Source organism: Adiantum capillus-veneris, chromosome 1, assembly GCF_014529385.1.
Source record: "Adiantum capillus-veneris isolate H3 chromosome 1, ASM1452938v2, whole genome shotgun sequence".
In the NCBI taxonomy this organism is placed as follows: Eukaryota; Viridiplantae; Streptophyta; class Polypodiopsida; order Polypodiales; family Pteridaceae; genus Adiantum; species Adiantum capillus-veneris.
The window spans coordinates 105074582-105083638 of record NC_140931.1 but is presented as its reverse complement, the minus strand read 5'-3'; the positions used below and the strand labels follow the sequence as shown (position 1 = coordinate 105083638).

The following is a 9057-nucleotide window of genomic DNA, read 5'->3' as shown; positions in this document are numbered from 1 at the left end:
AAGGGTGCTCGAGGGATCGCTCCAAGACCTGTATCACCGAAAGGATCTCAACATTCGAGAATCCCCCAGCTCAATAAAACCTCACTCGACCCTCAACAAAGGCTGCAGTAAATCTGACAGTACATAGACTTCCCACAAAATCATACATCCACAAATTTCCCATTGTATGCTGTAACCGCTGCGGCGGTTGTTTGCTGCGTGACTCACAGCCAGCAAACCCTCAACAGACATACATCATCTCTGACAATACATCCCATGTGGAAGTACCTGCAATGTCAGGATGAAATCTGGAATATCAAGCAGCAAACACAAGCTACCTGATGAACTAGTGGATGTCGCCTACAGTCTGTGTGTAGATGCGCCCGTGTCGTATGTGACACGCCTCCAAGAACTGTGAGCTGTCCTTCGATGTGTAGACAGTCACAGATCAACACTCTGCGAGTGTCGATATCCTCAGCACCTGCAGTCGTAGGCCGAAAAACCCCAAATTTGCAAAGTCGGATCTGCACCCGTCGAGACCACGTAGTCGAAAATGGCCTGCGTAGACCTTTGTTGAAGCCGAACGGTGGCCGAGATGACCTCAGAATGAAATTCTGACAACACCAAGACCTTCGAGCTCCCCCACGAGATTTGGGGCCGTGTCTTCGCCTGTCGAATCTCACTCCAATCTGAGTTGGTGACTCTAGCCTCCTGCAGTGCTGCCCCGAGCCTCGATCTGAGCTCTGATACCAGGTGAAGGAGTACGAGCGGAAGTGCGACGCGAGAGAGAGTGCGAGAAGAAGAGCACGATGATATGGTGAACTCGCTCTACTGTAATGTGTAGAGCATAGTGAGTTCTTATTAGGTTTTTATAAAAGAACATGTGTACATACCTGGCGGCCCGCCCACTTACCTGGGCGACCACATTGGGCTTTATACCCCAACAGGTCAGAAGTATGTTGTCTAATGCACAGCTGCCAAATGGGTTTTGGACTGAAGCTGTATCAACAGCTGTTCATCTTGTAAATAGATCTCCTAGCAAGGTTTTGCAGAAGGATTCAGTGCCAGAGAAGGTATGGTAAGGCAAGGTGCCCTCATACAAGCATCTCAGAGTCTTTGGCTGTGAGGCATATACTCACGTTGCAAAGGAATTTAGGAACAAACTTGAGCCAAAGAGTAGAAAGTGCACCTTTCTAGGCTATGGTAATTCTGGTCAGATGGGGTACAGACTTTGGGATCCCGAATCCAGAAAGGTTGTCCGCAGCAATGATGTTCACTTTAATGAATCCAAATATCATTCTAAACCAGAGAGGGTTGAGGATATTAGAAGAGTTCTCTTCCAAGAAGATAGACCTGCACGTGCAAGACAAAATTTCAGGGCTCAAGAGGAGCAAGGACAGGATAGATTGGAACCACAGGTTGTGGCTGAGCCTGAGCCACCTATTGTGCGTACATCTAGATGTGTCACGCGACCTCCTGATAGGTTTGTTCCATCTATGAACTATGTCATGTTGACTGATTGCAATGAGCCTTCATGTTACAAGGAAGCAGTGAAAATGAAGGACTCCGGGAATTGGCAATTCGCCATGCAGTCAGAGATGACAGCTCTGCATAAAAACCAGACATGGAAGCTAGTTAAATTACCATGGGGCAAAAAGGCTCTACCCTGTAAATGGGTTTACAGGTATAAGATCACCACTCATGATAGTCAGCCAAAGTACAAAGCAAGGCTTGTTGCCAAGGGCTTTAAGCAAGAACAAGGCATTGACTTTGATGAAGTCTTTTCTCCGGTGGTCAAGATGACTACATTGAGATTCTTTCTTGCATTGGTTGCCATATTAGATTTGGTGTTGCACCAAATGGATGTCAAGACAGCGTTCTTGCATGGTGATTTAGATGTGGAAATTTACATGCAGCAGCCAGAAGGGTTTGTTGAGAAAGGCAAGGAAGATTGGGTATGCCAGTTGTTAAAGAGTCTTTATGGCTTAAAACAATCATCGAGGGCATGGTACCATAAATTCCACAAGTTTCTACTTTCTCAAGGCTACAAACGTAGTGGGTTCGATCACTGTCTATATACAAAGAAGGCTAAGGATGGCAGTTGGCTGATCCTTATTTTGTATGTGGATGACATGTTGATTGCTGGCAAGCACTTGGAAGAGATTTCAGCTTTGAAGTCAAAGATGGCAAAATCGTTTGACATGAAAGACATGGGTGAGGCAAGTCATATACTTGGTATGCGCATTGAGAGAGACAGATCAAAGAAGTTGATTTGGTTATCTCAAACAGAGTATATTGACAAGGTTTTGCAACGTTTCAATATGGAGAAGGGAAAGGCATTGAGTGTTCCATTGCCACCATATGTGAAACTTAGCAAACAAGATTGTCCTGTGTCTGAGAAAGAATAGGCTGAAATGGATAAAATTCCATATGCGTCTACAGTGGGTAGTTCGATGTATGCAATGATTGCTACTCGCCCAGACATTGCATTTGCAGTGGGAGTAGTAAGTCGATACATGTCAAACCCAGGCAAGAAACATTGGGAGGCAGTGAAAGGAATATTGAGATACCTGAAAGATACAAAGAGTATGCGTATATGCTATGGGAGTCAGGAGCTAAGTGTAAAGGGTTTTACAGACTCAGATTATGCAGGTGACTTAGACAACCGAAGGTCTACGTCAGGGTATGTCTTTACACTGGCTGGTGGAGGAGTATCATGGCGTTCTAGATTACAAGATTGTGTTACTCAGTCTACTACAGAGGCTGAATATGTTGCAGCATCAGAGGCATGCAAAGAATAAATTTGGCTTAATCGACTAGTAACAGATTTGGGAATCAAAGAAGAGATGCCTGTGTTATATTGTGATAGTCAAAGTGTTATACAATTGGCTCGCAATCCAGTTTATCACTCAAAGACAAAGCATGTGGATGTGAAGTATCATTTCATCAGGGAAATGCTCGAGGATAATCAACTTCAGCTTGTCAAAGTTCACACCACAGAAAATCCTGCTGATCTACTTACAAAAGGACTTCCCTCAGAGAGCTTTGCGCATTTTCACAAGCAGATGGGTGTAGGGTAGTACATCACTTCTCTACATCTCTTGTATATTAGCTTATATAGTAGCTTCTCTCACACTTAAAGTACCACATTGGACTTTAAGTGGGAGGTTGTTGGGGTATAAAGCTCAATGTGGTCGCCCAGGTAAGTGGGCGGGCCGCCAGGTATGTACATATATTCTTTTGTAAAAGCCTAATAAGAACTCACTATGCTCTACACATTACAGTAGAGGGAGTTCACCATATCGTCGTGCTCTTCTTCTCGCACTCTCTCTCGCGTCGCACTTCCGCTCGTACTCCTTGAGCTATGGCGGACTTTGCATGTACTTCTGCAGAGCTCTCGGCTCTCACAGTTTTCCTCACCTCGGGTCTCAATTCAAGTGCGCAACATGCCTCCTCTGCAGGGCGCTTCTTCTGCAACAAGTTGGACGTTGCCTCGGCGCACGTCTTGGCAACATCGCGGGCCATCGACACCACTTATCTTCTTTTCTCTGCATACCTTGTGTTTGTTATGCAATTGGGTTTTGCCATGCTCTGTGTAGGCTCGGTTTGAGCCAAAGACACCATGAATATCATGCTTACAAATGTGCTTGATGCTGCTAGTGGAAGCATCTCCTACTTCCTCTTTGGCTTCGGTTTTGCCTTTGGGACTTCCCCCTTCGGCTTCAACAATGGATTCATCGGGCACGGGCTCAACAGCATACCAAGCCAGACTGCAGACATAGATTACAGCTTCTTCCTCTTTCAATGGGAGTCCTACCATATGGCGAGCGAATATTTACGAGCAAGGAGAAATCCGAGCGATCAATTTGAGAAATAATGTCTCTACTCTCCTGGTCTAATCATCTTTTGATCCTTCTCAAGTATATTTTCACATAATCTTCGTGATTTGCTACACCTATATCCAAGAAGTTTATAAGATCATCTTGCAGATGCATGACAATGAGTACATGTGTCCTCATGCGATATCATACGAGCATCAACTTTAATGTAAATTGGTGAAAGACTACCAGCTACTCAAAAAACCATCTAAGCTTAAAGTAACGTAACAACAAGCTCAAAAGTTCGTAAATTGTAGACTAAATGAAGTGCAATATTGGGCAACTTTGTTGGGTCAATAATGGTAGAAAGCACCCTCCAATTATTTTCAATCACAATAAAGAACCTTTCCGTTGTTGACCAAGCAATTGTCCTATGATTACCCTACCCGTTACAAAACATTTAATTGGCCAACCATACATGAGCTTCAACTCCAATTCTTTGTTAGCATCAATCCATATTGGATTTGAGTTGACCATGACATTATCTAAAACAACATGAAAGTGATTTTTTCCATGTAAAATACAATGTATCCAAAGCTTAAAACAATATTATTGGGCATGCAACAAGCTACATACCCATATGAAATGCACATGTCCTGCCTCATAAACATCATAAATTAAACTAAACTTAAGGAATGAATCATCGCTCTCAGTCACTCAAAAACTCCTTACATAAGCAATAATTATATGCCTTGGTGTCTCATATATTTTGTTTTTGTGCATCTCTTTCTATCTATTTGTAGCCATCCATGTTGACGTAGATGTGTATAGGCAATGGAAGGTGACGACAAGAAGAAAATTTAATAAGCATGAGCTTTGGTTTTTGGGTAAAGAGGACTAGTAGCCATTTATGGCAGTGTGGACATGCAATTATTTGTGGGAAAAGAATGCCATAGTAGGTCAACTCAATCATTTTTTAATAGTTCTAATTTGCAACTTTACGTGTTATATCCTTCCATTGCTATTTGTTTAGCCATCAGTGCTCGCAATGATGTTCACAATGACATTGTTGGGTACCAACACGGTTTTATTAAGCAAGCACATTAGAATATCAATCAGACATCTATCATCATTATTATTTAAATGACGTGAATGAAAGGATAATACTTCATAGTAACAATTAGAGGGGTAATACTTAGGCCATGTCATACATGTCCACACAAACATGCGCGACTTTGTGTTGGCACAAAACTAGTGATTGGAAGTTGTATCCATGAGAGACTTTTATTGGCTGAGTTGAACCCCTCAGCCATAACCAAAAGAGAATGACATCCCCTATTTAAAAAGTAGGAACAATGCCTAGACGGCTTGTACTCCAGATCTCATGGAGGCATCACGAGCACTTTATAGTTTAGTTAGACTACGACATGGGTCACACACGTCCGACCGGACGTGTGCAAATGACATGACAAAAAACAATGGCCATAGGGGACTCTTCGTGAGTGGATGGAGCACATCCAGGCCACCACCTTGCCCATCACAAGAAAGCAACGAACACACAAAACTAAATGTGTGGGAAACGCAAATAGAGGTCTTGAACTCGAGGCTCCTTCTAAGGCATACGCAATCATTTCTAGGTTTCAATGATGAGAAAGTTTTTTGAATTTTTTAGTTTCATCACGTGTGTGTCACAATGAGGGTGCTTAGCTTTGCTATTTTGGCATGTTCGGCCGTTGTCTGCATTTGAGAGGGGCGTTATTTGATCTAGAATGCACCTGCCTGTAGCCATCCGCACCGGCGCGGATGGCTACAGGTAGTTTCTAATGAACCCCTCTCTCATTGGGCACTCCTTCTTAGTACATAAAATTATCAACTATTTATAGCCATCTACGCCACCGCAGATGGTTATAGGTAGACATCAATCTTCTCGTCACCTCTCTCCAATGGTCTGCCACATCATCCCATCTTCCAACCCCTCTTCACCTATTTCCTTTGCTCAATCCGCCGCTGCTTCTATGGCCTAGAGTTGTATTCATTGCACAACATCGCTGCCCAAAGCTCACCATGTCATCTGCCCAATTGGCCCAGTCCACTCGCTTTCCATACAATGCCGCAACAGCCTACGTCTGCTCTATATTTCGGGCAACCTTCATCCTCGCACCTTTGTTGCACATGCCAAGCAAAGAAGGCCAACAATGTCTGTATTGCGTTAAGAGGGCATAGACTTTCCAGCCTCCTTTGGGTATGCGAGAGGAGAAGAAGAAGAAGGAGAGAGAGAGAGAGAGAGAGAGAGAGAGTCATTGTCGGTGATTGAATATGGTTGTCTCCCCTAGGTGACAGGCGGCCTTCCAGGTAGATAAATTTGAAGGTCGGAGAACCATAATTTTAAAGGCTATTCATGATACGAAGAGTGAGAGAAGGGAAGAGCCCTTCGTGCGTGGACTTAGCATTGAATCTCCTTTAGATGCAGCTAGGTCCGGCGCTGCACATATCGAGACCACAAAGAAATCTAACTGGTGAGTAAGAATTTGTAGGAAGCAAATTTTTTAGTCTTCTACAGTCGTATTCCCACGTGTGTGTCATCATCGTGTGAGTCTCTCACTACATGTCTCAAAGCATTTCCAAATTTATCTTTTGCCTAGACATTGAGAGAGAGAGAGAGAGAGAGAGAGAGAGAGAGAGAGAGAGGGGAAGAAGAAGAAGAGAATTTTAACTACGTAGGAAACTATCTCACGAGACCTTAAAGATTTATCCACAGAGAGAGAGAGAGAGAGAGAGAGAGAGAGAGAGAGAGAGAGAGAGAGGACAATATATCAGAGTTTAAGTTTCTTCCAGCATTTAAAGGGAGCCCATGCCACTTGGTTCTAGCCGTGACTTGAAGTTTCTCTTTTCAAGCCTGAACCCTATATTAGTATTTAAAGTTCCCTTTAGTATGAGAGTTTAGCTTCATGGTAGCTTCAATTTGGGATGCATAGTTTTCAATTGCATAAATCAAATAAGCAGGCTTATAGCCATCGTAGTAGAAGTAGGTAGCTGGCTTATGTGCTAGCTTTTGCAAGTAATTAGCATAGGTGCACTAGTAATTCCTTTGTTACTTTAATGAGGACGGCTCTATCGCATCTTTTGCAACATATGAATAAAGTAATGGTGACATAATCACATATATATGCACGCAATTGACGTCCATGCTATGGTTAATGCAAGAAAATGTGATGTGAGTGATACGAGTCACACCCGATATTGCTTTTTGTAATTCATGCAAGGCATGGTAGACTTTAGTTACCATCTACGGATAGCTAAGTCTCGCTTGACCATCACCTAAACAACCACCACCACAGATGACTCTATGAGTAACCCAAAGCGAAAGGAAGGTTGTGACTACAAATCTTGTAGGGGTCTTCCTCACTTGCTAGAAGGAGTGCTCCATTGTGCATTGTGATTTTCCATCTATCGGCCTTTGGAACTTTCCCTCGAGAGTCATCTACTTTCTCCCTCAAAAGTTTCACTTGCACTCTTGACTAGCTCACTCCTTTAGCTTCTATGTAACAATCGCTAGTACCTCCCTTCCCTTTCCAATTTTTACTGGAGGATACCTTCCCATGAATAGGCATGCCACTAACTTTTTTTCCTACTCATGGCTTAAAGCTTGTGCTGATGTTGGAATGTAGAATGTTTGATATCAAGGTTCCTCTTTGGAATAGCACTTTGAGCCCATTGGGAACAATGTATCTTTACATCCATTGATGTTTTGGTAGCACAAGCTAAGTTTGGAGGTCATAAAAATAGGTGATAGAGACGATGCACATTTGAAGTTGGAGGCCACATAAATAGATAGAGGAGATTCTTTCTCACTTAATCATTGAGCATCATCAATTTTACAATGTGGATATATTCCACATGCTTTGCAAGATGTCGCTCGGTTTTTTATTAGCTCGAAAAAACTTGCTCGGAGTTCGGGATTCCTCTTTCAATGGGCCTTTGCCATAGCCGTAGCAGGCATAACCTCCGGCTCGATTGCGGAAAGAACGCAGTTTTCTGCTTATTTAGTGTACTCCTCATTCTTAACAGGCTTTGTTTACCCCATTGTTTCCCACTGGATATGGTCTGGAGATGGGTGGTTGAGTGCGTCGAAAGCAAGCGGTACGCCTCTCTTTGGCTCTGGAGTGATTGATTTTGCAGGCAGCGGTGTTGTGCACATGGTGGGTGGCATAGCAGGACTATGGGGAGCCTTGGTCAAAGGCCCGAGAATCGGGAGGTTCGATGCGAATGGAAAACCGGGGCATTTGAGAGGACATAGTGCTACTCTGGTTGTGTTGGGCACCTTTTTGCTTTGGTTTGGTTGGTATGGTTTCAATCCGGGGTCGTTTCTGAAGATTGCAGTACCATATGCAAATTCTTTCAAGGGAAACTGGTCTGCAATCGGTCGGACCACGGTTACAACAACATTAGCGGGCTCCACAGCAGGTCTAACGACACTATTTGGAAAGAGACATCTATGCGGTCATTGGAATGTGATCCTAGTAGCTATTTAAAAAGGAATATAAGAAAAGTATAAAAAATACATAGAATATATATATATTGGAGTTTACCCTAGATATAGGATCTAGCTAGGGTGTGAGATGATAATGAGATAGTAGAAATAAAGAATCAATGCTTTTTGCCCCAAGTTAAAGAGGCGGAGTTATTTAGCTTTTTCCATAGTATTTTCTGATGGTAAAGTAAGGATAGGTTACCCTTGAGAAAAATAATAGGATGAGATAGAAGGCTTATTATTATACTTAAATATGCATATGTACATTATAGAAAAGATAATTATGTATCTAAAAAGTTACAAGATAAATCTTGTAACATGCGTTCCCACTATGTACGTGTCACAGCACGACAACGCGTATAATACGGATATACAACGTATAACTATGTAATATACGTATAATTTTTAATATACGGGAAACATATAGTTTTACTTTGATATAGTTTTGATAGACATATTCATACACATACAATGGCTGTATCTAGTAATAGCTTGAAGTATCACATGTTGCTTGGATATCTTGCATAGATCTGGTTTTGTACATACTTATTTCACTACATCAAGTGATGATGCTACCATAAAACTTTGTGACATGGATAACAACTAGGATGCCCATACATCTCGTGTATACAGAGCCAATGCTAACAGAATGTTATGTTGTTCTATGGGCGCAGATGAGGGCTACTCTCTTTGATTCAGCTTTTGGGTTGCTTTATTGTTGGGAGGAAT

At 42.5% G+C, this 9057-nt stretch overlaps 1 pseudogene; it reads left to right on the top strand.

Annotated features, from left to right (window-relative positions):
- The first annotated feature begins 3343 nt into the window (after nucleotides 1-3343).
- Nucleotides 3344-8351, top strand: LOC147465307 (ammonium transporter 1 member 2-like; annotated as a pseudogene).
- The last annotated feature ends 706 nt before the right edge of the window (nucleotides 8352-9057 follow it).